Genomic DNA, 12,618 nt, shown 5'->3' with positions numbered 1-12,618 from the left:
TTTGTTTTGTAAAAACTTCTTATATTGATGCGATCCCACTTGTTTCTGATTTTGTTGCCTTTTCTTTTGGTATCAAATTTTGAAAAAAGCCAAGCCAATGTTGAAGCTTCTGAATTGACCCTCTCATCCTTGCCCAGGGACCATGCTGATGCCTCAGTGGGTTCCCATTTTTTAACATACCTACTTCTGAAGTGAACACAGCAAAGTTTTTTTTTAGCATCTCACTGTGTCTGTTTATATATGAGGGGGGCTAAGTGGGAGATTAGAGTTAATACAAGATACAAATTAATCCACTGACTGTGTTGCTAAACAAGAAACAGCTATCAAATAGCAAAATGGCCTAATCTGCAAAGTGCTGAGTTATTTTCACAGCAAAAGCAATGGGCTTCTTATACTTTCCCCAAGTAGAGCTTCCCAGCCCCCCCCCCACCAAGACAATTTGACCTTACCCTCTTTTAGTCAAACTTGGAGACCATTTAGTTGTAATCTTTGTTAGTTGTCTAAGGGCAGAGCTTCAGAATCATTTTTCTGAATCATTTTTCAGAAAGAATGTTTCACCAAGCACATTCTGAAGAACATTCTGAAACACCAAGCACATTCTGACAATGCACATACTGGAGAACATGTGGGATCTTATTAATGAGAACACTGGGAGAGACTGACCCTCAAAGTGTGTCAGTGGGATTGACCTCTATATATGGTATTTCAAGGGTCCGTGCCCCTCACTCCTAGGCCAAGAGATGACTTTGTAAATTCATTGTGGAGACCACAGTGGAAACGAGACGCTGGCTCTGTGCCACTGAAGGTCACCCAGCTGTTTTCCATTCACGATCTGAGTCCAAGCCGACCAAGGGAAACACAGAATGAGGCTGTGCTAGACTAAATTGTATATTCAAATTGCCTGTGTTTAAAAAGCCCTAAAAACTGTAACAGCTTAATTAAGCTGGTAACTTTATGATGTGCTTTTCCTTACAGCCTAACTCTAAGTCCTTTCTCTTTCACTGAAAATTCAGTGTGACAATTTTGCTTTGCTGGGTGGCTGGTTGCTGGGAGGAGGAGGGGCTCCAGGATGGGAAAATGTAGGAAAGATGATCTTGGTGGAAGCTAAATTCCCTTTGTAACAGATGGTCTACAAATTTTAGTCCTTTGGAGAACATAAAACAGGGCTCTGGGGACAGAATAAGCATTAATTTAGGTTCTAGAAAGAGGATGAGTTTTCACATGGTAAAGCTTGCCTCTGGAATCCATCAGCTAAAACACTTTCAAAGAGAAAACTGCAGCTTGTGACTTGCTCATTACCTAACCCTCTGATAAGCAAGCAGTGTAGCCCCACGCATCCATGTAGCTCCACCCCCATGTAGCTCCACCCACCCTGTGTAGCTCCACCCTGTGCAGCCCCGCCCACCCACATAGCTCCACCCCCTTCCCTATCTAAATGGAGCCTTTTCTACCTTCCAGGCCCATGGGATTTATGAACTTGGAGGAAAATTTTAATGTCATTGATGGACTTTCCACCTTTCTCTAGAGGTGGCTGACCTCTGCTCAGCATTGGGCTGTTCTCCAAATGGCTTCTACCCACTTGACAGAAAGGGTCTATTAAGGCCTACAATAATCCCATTATCAAAATAGTCCAGTCTCTTAATGTTTGAGAAATCCTTTATTTAGGGAATTGTTGAGGTATTTGTGCATGCAAGAATTAACTTAAAAATGTTAACTACTGATTAATTCACATTTTAAAATAAGATTAAGGATAATAGGCTAAAGAATCTCCCTATTCTGTCTCTAATATCCCCTCCCCAGTAGAGCAGACTTATCAGCTTCATTTAAAATGGGATAATACTAGTTTCTGTCTCAAGTTTGGCAGGATTTAATGAAATAACAAATGTAAGCTATAGTGACTGGGTTTCAATCATTCAGTATTAATTTGTGCTGTGATTATTAATTTTACTAAGTTTAGATCTTTAGAATTTATCCCTGACAACAACCATCTTATGTATTTGATCAATTATACACCTAATCACGGGTCAGATTAAGGGAGGGCACAGATTTGCCACCCTAACTTCTCAGGGTTACAGAAAGGTGATTGCTGATCCAGTCTCAATAAGTTTTGCTTATTTGGAATTCTGGTGTCTGTCTTTATTTCTCCTTTAACAGCTGCTTGCATTAGCCTTTTGGGAATTGAGCAAAAGAGTTTTTCATTTTTAGGAAGCCACATGTTCCCAGTCTTTAAATCAAAGGTGAAGGCAGTGTGCCATGGCAATGATCCAAGGTTTGGAGGCCACATGGACTTTGTGGTTTAAACTCATTTTCTATGAAGTCAAAACTCATCCTTCGCTTTTGAAAGTGCCGAAAGCGATTAGCTGAGACAGCAGAGAACAGACACGAGAAGGAGGCCCCTGGCGGCAGGAATAAGGCTTCTCCCACTCAGCTTTTTAATGGCATGTGAAAGGCATTAATCCACACTTTCATTTCCTATTAGCCAAATAGAAATGTCTCAAGATAATGTGGATACCTTATGGCATAAGTGACTTTCTAAAGTATCTTGTTAGATTTCTTATCTGTCCAAATTAGGCAACGTTGGGGCTTGACAGCCAAGAATGTACTTCTTAAAATTTAACTATTGGAAGAAGCTCACAAAAAGTTAGCCAGATACCATCGAGGGGAGAGGGTACTTCAGGGGACTTGGTACAGTGTTTTTCTATCATGCCACAGGCAGGTGACTTGCTTGTGTGGCAGTACTGCCCACAGATGAAGTCAGATTTTCAAGTGTCTTGTAAGGGCAAGTGGAACAAATCATGCTGTCATGGATGGAGCTGGGACACTCCTGCAGAAGGCAGAGAGCAGCCCCACACTTAAGCCTATGACAGGTGTCATATGCTTGTGAGAGTAACGCCCTGTGCTTCAGAAGCATCTTCTCACCAGGAACCTAGGCTGTCTTGCTGATTTTTAATGTAAAAGGGGCTAATAAGGGAATGTGTTTGGAAAAAATTCCAAATAGAATACTGCAAGAAAATCACACCCCCCAAAAAAAATAATGAAGTGCTCCTCTGAAATGTTTGTTTCTTTGGAATGGTTGTTATGTTTTGTTCCAAGTGGCTTACCTGAGGGTGTGAGTAGAAGAAGAGCTGGGGCCTTCCTACCTTCCTCTCCACTTGTCCAACTCAGCTTTTTGGGGGCTATATCCTAGTAATCCTTGCACTAAGCCTCCTTCTTTTCTATTCAGATTTACCTGAAATGAATACTCATTTTCTTTCTTTTTTTTTTTTTTTTAAATAGAGGCATGTTTTTTTTTTTTAATTTATTATTTGTTTGTTTTGTTTATACATGCACTGGGTACAGTCAGAAGCGCGGGAGGGTGAGAGAATTCACCAGAGCCAGAGCGGGGAGCAGAGCAGGCAGGAGGACCGAAGTACACTGCTGAGGGGAGCAGCGGGCGGCAGGAGAGGTCTGTGCGCCATGTGGGACCCTCCTCCGGTGGCCGGGGAGCAACCGGGGATCGAACCGGCGCCGCAGAGGCCGCGGGCAGCTTCGCAACCCAGCGCTCAACCACTGCGCCACTGGGGAGGCCCTCACCAGGAGATTCTATAAAAAGCTCATCTGTCCATCTACATTGCGTTCCTTATTTTTAAGTTTCTCCTTATGGGACTGTTTTCCAGTAACTTCTATTCACTGTTATGAGCAGAAACCACTTTCTTGGAAAATGGGTCATTAATTCCACAAAGATGACGAAACCTCTGTTGTAAAGAGCTGCTTAACTTCTATTGTAAAGGCATACTTTCTGTGTTTGTATTTTTCTTATAGGTTTTTTGTTTTGGCATCTGAATTTTATGATTAAAGCTTCCTTTAAATGCAAGTGCATTTGATTTTTTTTAAATGCTGGTCATTTATCTTGATACATGAATCAATTTGTCTTCTACTCTTCTCATCAATACTGTTTCTTTTCAAGTCTTCCAGTGTATTTCAGGTAAATGGTTAAGTCATTGTGCTCACAGTTAAGGATGTATCAGACGCCTCCTGCTGGGGTGGAGAAGACCCACAGTTAATTGGCAAATGATAAGGCAATGCTGAGCTTGATATTTACCCCACACTACAATACATCTTGATAATTGAGTAACTACCAAACAAGATGTCAATAATCAGTACATTCTGTCATATTCTCCTAGAAGCACCTTTTTTCACAAGAAACCTAGGCTGTCTTGCACAATAGTTTTGAATATGTGTCTTTAAATAGTGCATTTATGCTTATTATGAGCTTTATAAGCATACATTTTTATTGACATATGCAGATTTAGCAGTAGGAAAAATGACACATGAAATAACTAGAATTCCTGCATAATAATATATTATGAGCTGATTTTGTGGTAGCTTGATGTTATCTTTACACACATTGTATTCTTTACAATTCAAGCTGTAATTCCCAGAGGTTCTTAAAGTTTGTAACCTCACTGTCCTCACTGAGCACATGAGCAATCTTGACACACATTTGAAAGTGCCTTCAAACTTTATGTGCAAAGGAATCATTTAGGGGTCTTTAAAAACAGATCCTTACTCACTGATTCTGAAGCAGGGCCTGAGTTTTTGTGTTTCTCTCAAGCTCCCGGGACTATGCCTGATGCTGCTAATCTGTAAGCCAAAATATCCAAATAATAATGACCCTCATCAGACCTACATTCTGTCCTTAATCACATTTCCAGACATGCACCCAATGTACTCAACTCTCTATTTCCCACTGTGTGGCTATCAGCAAATTCTTACCGATGGTGATGGTGACAAGGTACTTGACATCAACTGTGTAGTTATTAAAACACTTTTTCTCTCTAAACTCTTTCTGAGACAGCATCTTACTCATGAGTTGTTCTTGGAAGAGTGTCACATAAAAAACATGTCAAACCGTTATCATCCTTCGAGGATTTTTAATGACTATCAGGTGCTGGTGTTTATTTACTTCAAAAAGTGTTCAACACGCATGGAAAGCATACTTGATATTATGAGAGAGAAAAGGAGCATGAGATGCAATACATGGAAATGTCCAACCAAATGTTAAAACTGAATATTTATTGGAGATACTGAATTGGGCCTGAGGGTCTGAGGACCCTGATGGGTTCTTGGTTCTTGTCTTGGCAAGGAAATAATTCAACATTGAGACCAGTTAGACAGGAAAGCAGATTTATTGTCAGACAAGGACAGGAAAGCTCTGAGCAGAGGGGGCTGCTAAATGGGTAAGCACCAAGGGGGCATGAAAAAGATATGGGTAGAGTGGGCAAGAAGTAGGGGTTTGACCCTTGAGTGTCTGGGTATTGCTGATTGGTTGGGTCCCATGGGGTATCCTAGGTTACTGAGGGCACTGAGTCTCGCAGGTTGCCTGACCTGCTTTCCCTAAATGAGCTTTGGTCTGTTGCTTTAGCATTGTTACTGTGTTGGTGTTCTTGAATTTTTACTGGGTTGGGGGCACCCTGACTCCAACTGATTGTTCCTTATTCAAATAGATAAATGGGCTTGGAGTAACTGTGCTTGGGTTCTCCCTGATCCTAAATAGCTACCTGTACCTATTTCCTAACTTCCTCATTCAGTATTATAACAGCAATATTTATTTTCGTGTTCAAATTGGTTTCTCTGAATGATTCATGGTTTATATATTATTTTTATAATAAGTAATCATTAGGAATTTTCAAAAATCCAGAACATACTATCTTTTCTTTAACATCATAGGAAATGTCTACAATTCAACTATTTGCCGTGATTTCTTATTCCTTGTTCCCGTATGTGTCACATTTCGCTTCTATATCCAGCCCTGTTCCTGGAGCAACATTTTTTAAAAAAGATTTATTTATTTATGCATACAATAGCTGGGGTACAGGTCAGAGGTGAGAGGATTCACCTGAGACAGAGTGGGGAACAGAACAGGTAGATTGACCAAAGTACACCACTGAGGGGAGCAGTGGGTGAGACAGTAGATGTCTACTGTATGTACCATGTGGGTTGCTCCCTGGCTGTCTGGGAATCAAATTCATGCTCCAATGGCTGTGGATAGCTTCATAGGTTGCTACCTAATACTTGTGCCACCAGGGAGGCCCCTGAAGCAACATTTTTATAAACCTTTTTTTTTTCATTTATTAAAATGTAAATTGTGTTTTTATTGGAGTAATGTTGGCATACAACACTGTGCATGATTTAGGGGTACAGGTTTACACATGTCCACCACCAAAGCACCCATTAGTGCTTCTACCATAGTCTACTGGGTTCCTACCCCCTTCTTAGTTCTTTCTTATGGACATAATTGGTACCCAGGATCTGGATATTAATTGTCAGTTTATGATTTCATTGAATTATCATACAGATTGTGTGGAAGGGAATTAGTTACACCAGCTATCTGTTGAAAACCATCAGATGTCTTATTTTTCTCATACAAGTTCATATAAATATTGACATTTACATTCCAAACAAGAGCATGGTCTTAGGTTTATTACATGCTAAACTTAAAATGCATGGTGAGGTATCAACAGAAGCCCATGTAGAAAAATTTAGTGGCTGTTGCTCATAACTTCTCATCTCTTAACTCATCTGTCTGCATACATAGAAATGACCATAATTTTGACTGGTCTAGGGTATTGATGTGCTGGCACTGAGTAGGCTCTGGGATGACAAGTTAAACGGTGCTTCCACTCTGGAGAAGACACAAGTGAAAAAAATGGACATTACTTGGGGTAGCTGCAAATCACACTAAATATCACTTTATTTGTTTCTGCCAAAATTCTGCCAATATGTTCAGCTTGATATAAAGGACATATGATGAAAATGGAAAAGTTTCTAATCACAGCTATTAATTACCAAGAACTAAATTCAAAGAGCTTTCCTAATTAAAATTTCAAAGTATCCTAAATATAAGTCTGAATGATGAAGCAACACAGGGCATTTCTTTAGAAATCCTACAGGCATTAAGGGAGGAGGAAGATTCCCAAGTGTGCAGAAAAGTAGGTCCTTTTGTTTTTGTTTTGTTTTTTTTTTAATAATCCGTTTGTGTCCACCAAGTCATTTCATTTTCTGAATCTGAAGGTGGTAAACTTCCTTAAGAAACTAATGTTGGCTAGCTTACACTTCTGCATTTTCATTTATTTATTTTATTTTTTTATATATTTTTACATCATTTTTCATTTTAAAAAATGTCTGGTGCTCAACCCTGGTGGTTCAGCGGGTTGAGTGCAGCTCTATAAACCTGTCTACAGCCTCTGCAGTGCTGATTTGCTTCCCCGTCGGCCAGGATGATTCCCACATGGTGCAGCAGACCTCTCCTGTCTCACCCGCTGCTCCCCTCAACAGTGTATTTCGTCAGTCTGCCTGTTCTGTCCCCTGCTCTGTCTCTGTTGAATCCTCTCACCCTCCTGTGCTTCTGGCTTGTACCCCAGTGCTTGTATAAGGAAAGAAATCTTTAAAAAAAAAAAAACTTGGCAGCACGAGTTTGATCCCTGGCCAGGGAGCAACAAACATGGTGTAGCAGATCTCTCCTGACTGGCCCACTGCTCCTCTCTGCAGTGTACTTTGGTCAATCGGCCTGTTCTGTTCCCTACTCTGTCTCTGGTGAATCCACTCACACCCGCGCACACACACACCCATCTCTGCACCTCTGGCCTGTACTCCAGTTCTTGTATGCAGAATCTTTAAATAAAATAAAAAAAAAAATGAGATCATTCTTTTTTTAAAAAGATTTATTTATTTATTTATGCAAGAACTGGGGTATAGGCCAGATGTGTGGAGGGTGAGAGGATTCACCAGAGACAGACCGGGAAACAGGAAGGGCAGACTGATGAAATACACTGGTGAAGGAAGCAGCAGGTGCGACAGGAGAGGTCTGCTGCGCCATGTGGGACGCTCGCTGTCTGGCCAGGATGGAACAGGCACTGCAGAGGCTGCAGACAGCTTCACAGCACTGCGCTCAACCTCCTGAGCCAACAGGGGAGGTCCTGAGATCATTCTTATTTGTAAATCCAACAAACTCCAACTTGGAACTGGTGTGGTTAACAGAAGAAACCAAAGATTCATGTTCTGTAGATACATAAAAATATAGATTGTTATATCATAGTGAAGGGCCATGGGATACAAGGATAACCAATAGGGATAAGTGGTAAGTTTCAGTATTCATTCAGCAAACATTTACTAGGTGTTAATTAGCACTTCCTGAGGGACATCATAGATGTTTAGGGTCTATCAATAGGTCAGGGACTCTTCTAGGCAATTTGTGTACATCTGCAATTAAAATAGACACAGACCCTGCATTTGTGTAGTTTACATAGAGGAAAGCCAGTGTTATATCAAATAAATAGTTATACTATGTTTGCATATGAAATGATTGAGGAGAAAGACTGAAAATTGTCATGATTTGGAATGGGAGTGAGGTTGTTTGCAATTTTAGGTAAAGGTTTCAGTTTAGCCCTCACTGAGAAGGAAGGATTGAATAAAGATTGACAAGTCCAGGGAATGAACTATACAGCTATTTGGAGAAAGCACTTCTGCTTCTCTTGTGCAAATCCTTAGTCCTGGAGTATGTTTAGCATATTCAAGGAACAACAAGGAAGACCATATGTGTAACATGGATTGGGCAGGTGGAAAAAGTCACAGGATTTGGGTTGATCAATGTAAAAAGGACTCTGAATATGCAAGTCATAGCCACAGGAAGTACTTCTGCTCCTTGGGACATGGTCATATTTCAATGGGAGTCTTAGTCTCCATTTTCTCTGTAATTCCTTAAGCATTCCTTTTAGTGTGACTGAGGAACTTCCCTTCCTATTCCTAATGTGTCCTTATCACCGTATGCCTTCAGTAACCTCCCTCATTCGTGTCACTTCTCAGTTAATTCATACTCTTGGCACATTTGTTTTCCTAAGATACAAGGAGTTTTCCCTTGTAAGAGCACTATCTAGCCTCGCCATTGTTTCTAGAATTAAGATAAAACTTCTAGACCTGCACGGTCTGATTCCTACCTCTCTTCAACTTAATACTTTACTCTGTCATTCAATTGTTCTCCCCCAATTTATACCCTGTGATTTCTTCCATTTTCTAAATCTTAGATTTTTGCATCTTCTGTGGTCTTTTCCATTCTTCAAATTTCTCCAAGTTGCAGTCATCTTAACCATTACTTTTATCCTCAGCAATAAGTGATCTCTCACTTTTATCAAAGTTTCAGCGTTTGATTTTATTATTTTTTTATTGTGGTAACATTGGTTTATAATGCTACATATGATCCAGGGGTGTAGGGCCACTCCTCTTCAGATGTATGACACCACATCTGCCACAAAGTCACCTAGAATCTTCCACCAGAGCCCTGAATTTTCTTAAGACACATCCTCTGCTCTCAAATATTAGTTGTAAGTGGATTAAAACACATTAAGAGTCAAAAGTGTGCCTTATACTTAGTCATGTTTTCATTCCCTACAGAATTTGGAAATATCTGTGTACTAATAAATATTGATAAAATAAATTTCAGCACTCAATCTGCAAGTACAGAGAGGGATCTTTGGCTTATTGGCACAAATCCTTTCTGAACATTATGGTCAGCCCTCTGTCATGAGCCATGGGCAGTTACCTTCATGATTGCAGACGCTTCTGTACTCCTTATGACTGCCCATGCTTCAAGCCCAAGAGAAGAGATCCAGGATTAATTTGGGAATCCATCATATTTTAAAGCCATGACAACTAGCTGTATCATAAATATACCAGATCACCCAGCGGCATAAATAATGGAAACACTGCCTTCGGGGCAGTAAAAGTGATGGATGTTCTGAGTTACTGTTAACCCTGGTTATCCTTGTTCGTGAGGATCTCTGTTGCCTTCCTTTGGGCCTGAGATTGGCACTTCAGAAGCAGTATCTCTGGGGGGAAATTCAGATGTCAGACGTGCCTGGTGATTTCCTAGTCTGAATTTGCAAAAGCGGAAGGTATCTGATTAGAGTAAACCAGAGCATGTGCGCAGAGGTGTCCTTATCATATTCATATTGATGATTAAGGAACATTGAGCAAAGAGTGGGATAAGGAAAGTGGGCTGTCCTGGTTTTACTTTTACTTTCTCCTTTACTCGGGTGCTTCATGTCTAATGTCCTACAGTCATATGTATAATGAATTCTATTTTGGGTCTGGCATGCTGAAAAAGAACGTTTTACTGGAAATTTGGTTCACAGAAGTATCCTTTTGGAAAGGAAGAAATGCTGTCCGAGGCCAGATAACCTTGTTTCTCATTCTTTTTCTGCCACTAATTACTTTCATTAGCTGCGATAAGGTTTTAGCTTCTTTTATCATGTCTCTGTCCCTTTACATTTGTAATGATGGGGGGAAGGGAAAAGCCTCTTGTGAATTAAGTACAATTTTTTATGCCAGATGAGTTACTGATCTTCTCTGCTACTAAGATTTTTAGTGATGTATTATTACATCTATTTTATATGAGAAGACTGTGGGGGTCCAGAGAGATTATGTCACTTTCCTTGGGTTACCTGAAATACGAGGTGAATCTGAATCCCAGTCAATCTGAATACAAAGGTTATACTCCATAGGTGAAAAACTAAAAACAGATGCTATGGAAGGACTTTTTCCTGTTCTGAATGTCAGTGCTTCTGTCCTACTACAGAACAATGACATTTCTGTACAATGACAGATTTTATTAGGACTGTGACAAAAGGCTTGCTAACTTCTAATCCCTAGTTTATCTCCAACTCCAATACGGAACAGGGCAAGTATGGTTTTGTTTGTTTGCTTTGCTTATAAACAGCAGAAAATGATTTCTCACAGTTCTGAAAGTTGCAAAGTTTAAGACAAAGGTGTCAGCATGGTAAAGTTCTGATGAGGGCCATCTTTCTTATTCATGGCCAGATCATACTTGCTGCGTCCTCTTGTGCCAAGGGTTCTCTTTGATAAGATCACTAATTCCATTCCTGAGGGCTCCACTATCAGATTCTAAGTACCTGCCAAATTCAGACATTCTTATACCATCACTTTGGGGGTTAGAATTTCAAAATAGGAATTGGTGGGATAGGAGGGTATAAACATTCAGCCCATAGAAGCTGTTTGCACTCCTCTGTCTCCCACCAGTTCTCTTCAGTTCACCTATATTGAATCCTTGAAAAAAATCAGAATTTGTTTCTAGGAGAACACAGACTAAACAGAAATGGAGAAAGGTGTACAAAAATCCTATCTTCTAGGCCAGTGTGTTGAAAGCGGCAAGGGCATAAAAGGTGGAGCCGCTCTTCCATGAAACAAGAAAAAAAGTTTGTTCCAGACATTTGTGGCAGTGAGGAATGTGGCATAGAGTTGTACACTGGGGCAGGTGCAGGAGAAGCACAGGTGAGCTAGAGGGATTGAGGAGAAACCATGTGAGGTTTAGGCTTTCTCTGTATCCTAACAGAAGCTTCTGTAAATTGATATTACTCACTAGAGAACTCAGTGTAAGGTGGTTTTATTTGCAGATGGTCAGAAAAAAGTCCATATAAGGGTGGGTGTGGTACACACACACGTAGGGGTATAGGTTTACAGCTTTTCAGATGTAGGTGACTACACCACCCCTATTACCAAAGCACCGATAATCCTCCAACAGAGACCACTGGGCCCCTTCCCCACTCTGCTCCCCACTCACCACCCTCCCCCACTGGTAGCATCAGTTCTGCAGTCAAATTTCTGGTGTTTATTTTGATTTACTTTTTGTCTGCCCCCTTTTTTGTTTCTTTATATGCCACATATAAGTGAATTCATCTGGTATTTGTTTTCCCTTTTCTGATTAATTTCAGCATAATCTTCTCCAGTCCCATCCTTATCACAATGGAGAGATTTCTTCTTTTTTTTTTTTTTATGGTGAAGCAATACCCCATTGTGTAGATAGACCACATCATAACCCAGTTGCATTGGGCAGTTGCATTTTTCTATAATTTGACTTATCAATAGTGCGGCAATATTTACCTTCAAGTCCATACATATTTCCATTAAAAATAATGTTTTTGAATTATTTGGGTTGATACCTAGGAGTGGAATTGCTAGATCATATGGCAGGTGCATTTTTAATATTGTGAGAAAACTGTTTTGCATAAGAATTGGACCAGTCTCCATCCCTACCAACATTGTCTGAGGGTATCTTTTACTCTACACCCTCTCCAAAACTTGTTTCTGGTCTTTTTGATATGGTCCATGCTGCAGTGTGAGGTATATCTCATGGTTTTGATTTGCAATTGATTCATATTAAGTGATGATGTGCATTTTTTTCATGAGCCTGTTTTCTTTGCTAAGTGTCTCTTCAGAAATTCTGCCTGCTTTTGGATTGGGCTATTTTTCTTTTTGTTGAATTTTATATGTTCTTTATAGAACTTGAATATTATCCAGGTTTATTATTTGCATACATATCTTGTAGGGTGTCTTTTTGTTTTAATAATTGTTACTTTTGCTATCCAGAAGTCTTTTAGTTTGATGTAATCCCATTTGTTGGTCTTTTCTTTCCCTTGAAGAGTCCCTAAAGATATCGCTAAGGCCAAAGTCAATGCATTTTATGATTTCAGGTCTTACATCAAAGGATTTAGTCTATCTTAAATTAATTTGTGTGTATGATGTGAGATAGTGGTCTAATTTCATTGTTCTGCAAGTACCTAATTT

This window comes from Talpa europaea (assembly GCF_964194135.1).
Source record: "Talpa europaea genome assembly, chromosome: 10".
Classification (NCBI taxonomy): domain Eukaryota; kingdom Metazoa; phylum Chordata; class Mammalia; order Eulipotyphla; family Talpidae; genus Talpa; species Talpa europaea.
Note: the sequence above shows the minus strand (reverse complement) of the source record.